Here is a 5,947-nt window from a genome sequence, read left to right on the forward strand (position 1 = left end):
CCTTCATCCTCTTGTCTGCTCTTTGGGCTCTGACCCCACCTCACTGAGTCAGCTGGGAGATTGCTCTTTCCTTCCAGAAACAGGGAGCTGTGGTGAAAACACTTCTTGTGGCTGAGCTTTCTGCTTGAATCTTGAAAATGGCTTGAGCTAGAAGTGATGCTGGCTCCTTCGGGGAACAGGACAGCGTTGTTAACGCTATGCCTTGAGCCAGAAGTTTGAATCCGAGCCGTGTTGAACCTGCTCTTAGGTCCCAATCTAGGTAACAAGCTCTTCAGGTGCAGGGAGGCCCTGTGAGACCCATCCCTTTGCACATGGCAGAATTCCAGAGCAGCTCATTGGCCTGAAGGGAACTTGAGGGGGTGGGCGGTATGAACTTGACTTTTTCTCAAAGGTAATTCACATTACCTATAAGGCCTTGGACACATGTAATCTTGGAGTCTCGGAAAAAAGGTCTGACTTGTAAAGAAATATTTAAGGTAAGTTAGAAAAGGCATTCTAATAAGTTCATGGAAACAGGGAATTTAATCGACAGCTAAGGATTACTGCATAAGGTGCCAAATTGCTTTTGAATGTCTAGTTCGTTGACTTGTTTTTATTAGAACCTTTAAAAAAATGGATTGCTAAGATATTTTAGTAGAGGGCTTAATTTTCTTAAACATTAGAAAAGTAGAATGAGTGATGTTAACCTGTTTGTCATGCTTATATCTGAAATCCAATTTTCTGGACAAGAGGCAGTGATGGAGGCAGCTCCCAGGATTGTTTTCCTTTAGCAGCAACCTGCCCTCATATTGAAGGAGCACAAGCAAAGGCCCTGGGGTCAGCTAACCTTGGGCTCACTGGCTGCGTGGCTTTCAGGAAATCATCTATTGTGTCCCTCCATCTCCCCTCCATCTGCCCTCCATCTCCCCTTCATCTCCCCTCCACCTCCCCTTCATCTTCCTTCCATCTCCCCCCCATCTCCCCTCCACCTCCCCTCCATCTCCCCTCCAGGCCTTTGCTATTTCTCTGCCAGGAATGCCCCTGACCTGCCTTTTACTGGGCTAATTCCTGTCAGGGCTCAGCTTATATGTCATGTCCCGGAAGATTTCCTTGGGCTCCTGGTTACATATTCTCTCTTAGCTCCCTGGACTTTTCCTTTGCAGACCTATCAACCTAATTAAAATATTTGTTAAATAGTTATTTGTAAAAGTGGTCTCCGAGAGGGCGGGGATCATGCCTGTCTTGTTCACTGTTCCTGGTGATCCTGGTGCCACCGTGTGCCCAGCACATAGTGCTAGATGAATAAATAAAGTGCAATTCTCTAAGCCTCAGTTTCTTCATCCAAAAAGTTGGCCTATAAGTATCTTTTCTTTTAAGTGGGAACAGATTTACCCATTAGTTTCTTTCTTATCCTCACTCTCGGCAAAAGGTTCAAAAGAAGTAAATGGTCTTTTGAATTGTTAGCCTGAAAACCCCACAACTCAAGGGAACAAACACAAAGTTGGAATTATAATTCTGGAATGATTGCGATGTCCCCGGTTTCTGCTACAGGGGGATGGACTAAATAACTCTGTCAGATCCAAAGGTGTAGAAATACTTTCTCCTGGGGATGAGAGAGGTGGCTGGCCTGTGTATGCAGGGCTCAGGGCTGGGCTGAGAAATTCTTGGAGAATTGTGGGGACTCCATTCCACCCTGGGTGTGACTTCTAAACTTGTTTGGCCTTTGATGTGGAAGATGCTGGAGAGACTGCCCGGTGAGTCAGGGGAGACTTCCTGGCAGAGGTGATATCTAAGTTCAGTGCTGAAGGATTAGTAAGGTTAGCTCAGCAAATGGTTTGAGAGGAAAAGTACAAATTCTAGGCTAAGAGAATAGCATGTGCAAATGCCTGGAGATGAGATGGCATGGCGTGAGTGGGAAAGGAAAGAAATTCAGAGTGGCAGGTAGAGATGAAGGAGTTGGTGGGTCCTGTGATGAAACCGGAAGAGGTCAGTCAGCAGGAGCCAGGACGGGCAAGAGCGAAAAAGAGGACTGCCCTGGACGAGACTGAAGCTGGGATGCTGTGTGCACGTGTGTGTGTGTGTGTGTGTGTGTGTGTGTGTGCGCGCGCACGTGCGTGCGCATGTGCCTGCATATGTGTGGATATGTATGAAGACGCAGTTGGGAGGGCAGGGGGCAGCACCCTGGGCCTCCAGCCAGGAACCATGCACACAGATGCGCAGCCAACATCGCCACAGATGCAGACGCCCCGGCACTGGAGTGTCAGAAGCCTGCCGGGGCAGGAGCAGCTGCTTCTAAATCAAGGCCGAAGGCAGCCGAGGGGCCGGGTTGGGTTTGGTGGCTCTGCCCTATGGGATGATGTGGGGGCTGGGGCTGAAGGGGGCTCTTCGTTAGGGATTCTGGGCCAGAATGAGCCCGGCTGGTTTGGAGAAGTTTATTTTGGAAGCTGGGATGATGCAAAATTAAGTGGGGAGGAAAAAATAGATGAGGCGGCGGTGAGGGTCTGTCTGTGGCTGGCGGGGCTGAAAGTGTCCCGCTAGAAGAAGGTCGTTGGGTAAACAGATGGGGGTGGCAGCTTTTCTGCATGTCCGCTATAAATACCCCACAGCTCCGCAGGCCCTGCTGGGGTTTCCTGGCATCGTGGGTGTGGAGATCAAGGTGCACACGCAGGGCACTTCCGGGAGCAACTGAGGGTGGCCAGGGCACTGTTCAGATCCCGACCTCCCCAGCGGGTGGAGTGGGCACTGCGGTCTGAGGCTGAGGCCTTGGGCAGGGGCGGGAGGGGCTCCTCTACTAACTGGCTGGGATTTCAGGCAAGGTTGATGACATTTGTCAGCCTGTTTTGTCACCTGTAAGATGAGGTTGATAAAATAAGGCAAAAGAAGTGTCAGTCCTAGTACAGTGATGGGCATACTGTAGACACTCAGGAAATGCTCTTTCCCATGGACAAACTTCGTAAGTTCTGTGTGAGCTGGGTGAGTTCTCTCATGTCTCTGAGTCTCAATTTCTTTATAAAAAATGTTTAGGGGTTGGGGGAGAGGGAAGCGTGGATCCCCAAGGGATCTCTGAGAGAGCTCCCCCTTCTCTTTAGTCATGATAATGGGGATAACAGCCATGGTTACTGCTGGCCTGTGATGATCCGAGGATTTTGCAAACGAGGTTATCTAAGTGCATTGTTATTTCAGGTTATTTTCCCAACCTTCCCATCTTACAGTTAAAGGACCCGAGGCTTAGAGAGAAGGAACTGCCCGAAGGAACAGATCAGTGATCTAGAAGATCTTTCCTCCAGTCAATAAATATTCAGTGAAGATCAGCTATGTGCCAGGCCCTGGGACAGTCGCTGGGGACTTAGCAGGTCCCGGTGTCCATGGAGCTTACAACCAGTAGGAAAAATGGGCGACAAATTGGTGCAGGAGTGACAGACACACAGACAGGCATCTAGCGTCCAGCATGGCCTGGGACCTCCTGTTCTCCTGCACCTTTAGTGGATGTGTTTGGACTCCTCCTAGGACTGACGGATTTTGTCATCCAGGTTCCCACAATGCTGGCCCCAGAGTCGGCAAGTATTTGATGAAATGAATCAAGAACAAATCATTTTGGTTCATCAGGACATCATCCGAATACTACTCTGTGCAGGACTTGTGTTGGCCTCTGGGGATCCAGGGCTGATTGGTTGATTGGGGAGAAGGGATAAAAGCACCTTTTTGTACACACACCTGCATGACATGTTGTGATGGAAGAAACATCCCCATGCCTTCCCAGAGCCAAGCAAATGAGGCAGAGCAGCTATAATTGCCTCTATTTTACAGATTGGGAAACGGGCTCAGTGAGGTGAAGTGACTTGCCCAAGGACACTCAGCTGGGACGTGGTGGGACAGGGCCTGGAATATGTCTGATTTCAGTGTTTCCTTTGCAAATATGAAGGAGCCCTGGGCTAGTGAGAGGCCTTAAGGGCCCCCAGCTGCCCTCCAAGGACCACGTTTCCATGTCAAGATCAGCAGTTAAGCTCTGGCCAGGGGAAAGGCAGGCATTTCTTGCTCCCTTGTTTCACAATATGAAGGTGCCTACTGGCAGTTTGAGGGCCAAAGGGACTCTGGACAGAGTTTCTGGAGACCCAGCTCTGCCCTTCATAAGCTGGGCCATGGGAATCACTTACTCTCTCTGAGCCTCAGTTTCTCTCTGTAAATGGTGAACTCCAAGGAACATTTCAGCTTGGATGCCCCATATTTCTCTTCCAGGGTACCTCATGGCCTGTCCTTGGGCTCAGGAGGGCACAGTTGGGAGCAAGATCCATCTGAGACAGGACCAGGACAGAGTTTATGATCCAGCCCCCAGAAAGACTGATCCTGAGGCCTCCACCCATAGCACACGGGGCTGGGGAGCGGAGGAGTGAACATGTCCCCTTAGACCTCCGGGACCCCTGGATGGAAGAGGCAGGGCCAGGGCCTTTATTCTGTTTTCCTCCCACCCAGTCCCCATCCCACTGATTCTGGGGACAATGCCCCCAGGGCACAACCTGGGTGTCAGCATTAGGGCTGTTCACAAATACACACGTTCTCCTCATCCCAGATCCACGGTAGGAACGGACTGCCCACTCTCTTGAAATTAGGGGTGGCCACGTGACTGGTTTTGGCCAATGAAATGTGACAGCAATTAGCAATAACAGGATGGTGGTGGCTTGGGTCCTGAGTGAGGAGAACGTGGAGCAGAGACCCAGCCAACCCACAAGCATGTAGTGTGAACAAGAACTAAACCTTTGCTCTTTAGAGCTACAGAGGTTTTGGAGTTGTTTGTTAGGGGAGGGGCAAATGGGACAGCAAGAGGGACTGTAGCCTCGGGGTTAACTAATTGATTCTTCCTTCTTTTATTTTTTTATATATTATCCATCCATCCATCCATCCATCCATCCATCCATACCTCCCTCCCCCATCTGTCCATCTGTCTGTTCATCCACCTACCCATCTATCCATCCACCTAACTCTCCATCCATCCATCCATCCATCCATCCATCCATCCATCCATCCATCCATGTGTCCGTTCGTCCATTCATCCATTTGTCCATTTGTCCGTCTATCTGTCCATCCATCTGTCCATTCAAGGATTCAAATCTAGGTCAGCTTGACCATGAAGACCAACTTCCTTTGTTGTGCCAGGATGTCTCTTTGGAGAAGACATAAACTTCTCTTTGCCTGCCTGAATCCTCTCTGTTCACAGGGCTTGCCCAACCCTCCCTCCTTCAGGAAGACTTCCCTGACCAGCTCCCAGCTCTAGCCAGGGTGTCCAGGGGGCTAGAGAGGCCCACAGAACTCTGATCACCATGGCTGGCCCAAAAATGTGTTGACTGAATCACAGCCTATAGGCACAATTACACTTTTCCAGGGAGAGCTGAGACATCATGGGAATTTGCCAGCAGTGGTTCCAGGAACTTGATTGCCACAAATGGCCCCCAAATCACGTATCTGGGGATCCTTGTTTTTGGCAAGCCCCACATGTCCATTTTGGGCTTGGCAAATGTGATCAACTTTAGAATTGTGCTCCCAGCATCTCAACCCCACTCTTGGCTCCTCCAGAGTTCAGAGCACCTGTGGGGTCCACCTTGAAACCCAGGTCTTATTCTGAAAAAAAAAAGGAAGAGTAGCCTTAATGTAGGGGAAATTGAGTTTTAGTTAAATTGTTAAATGCTGGTTGGTTAGGCCTCTGCTATTTCTTCTGGGGTCTCCCCAGTAGCTGTTGCTGAAGTACCGAGAGAGCAAAGACTTCCCTGAGCCTTGGCAGGTAGGGTCGCCTAGTGGTGAATCCTGGGCTTGAGTTCTTTTCTGCCTCTGTGTGGTCCCCGAGCAGACACTTCACATCCATGAGCCTCGGTTTTCACATCTGTAAAATGGGAGTTTTCTCAGCTTGAAGGGTTGTTGTGAGAATGTGACAGGATAGTGAAAGTGTGATGTGCCTGGCACATAGTAGATGTGTAAT

This window comes from Pteropus vampyrus, unplaced genomic scaffold, assembly GCF_000151845.1.
Source record: "Pteropus vampyrus isolate Shadow unplaced genomic scaffold, Pvam_2.0 Scaffold36, whole genome shotgun sequence".
NCBI lineage: Eukaryota > Metazoa > Chordata > Mammalia > Chiroptera > Pteropodidae > Pteropus > Pteropus vampyrus.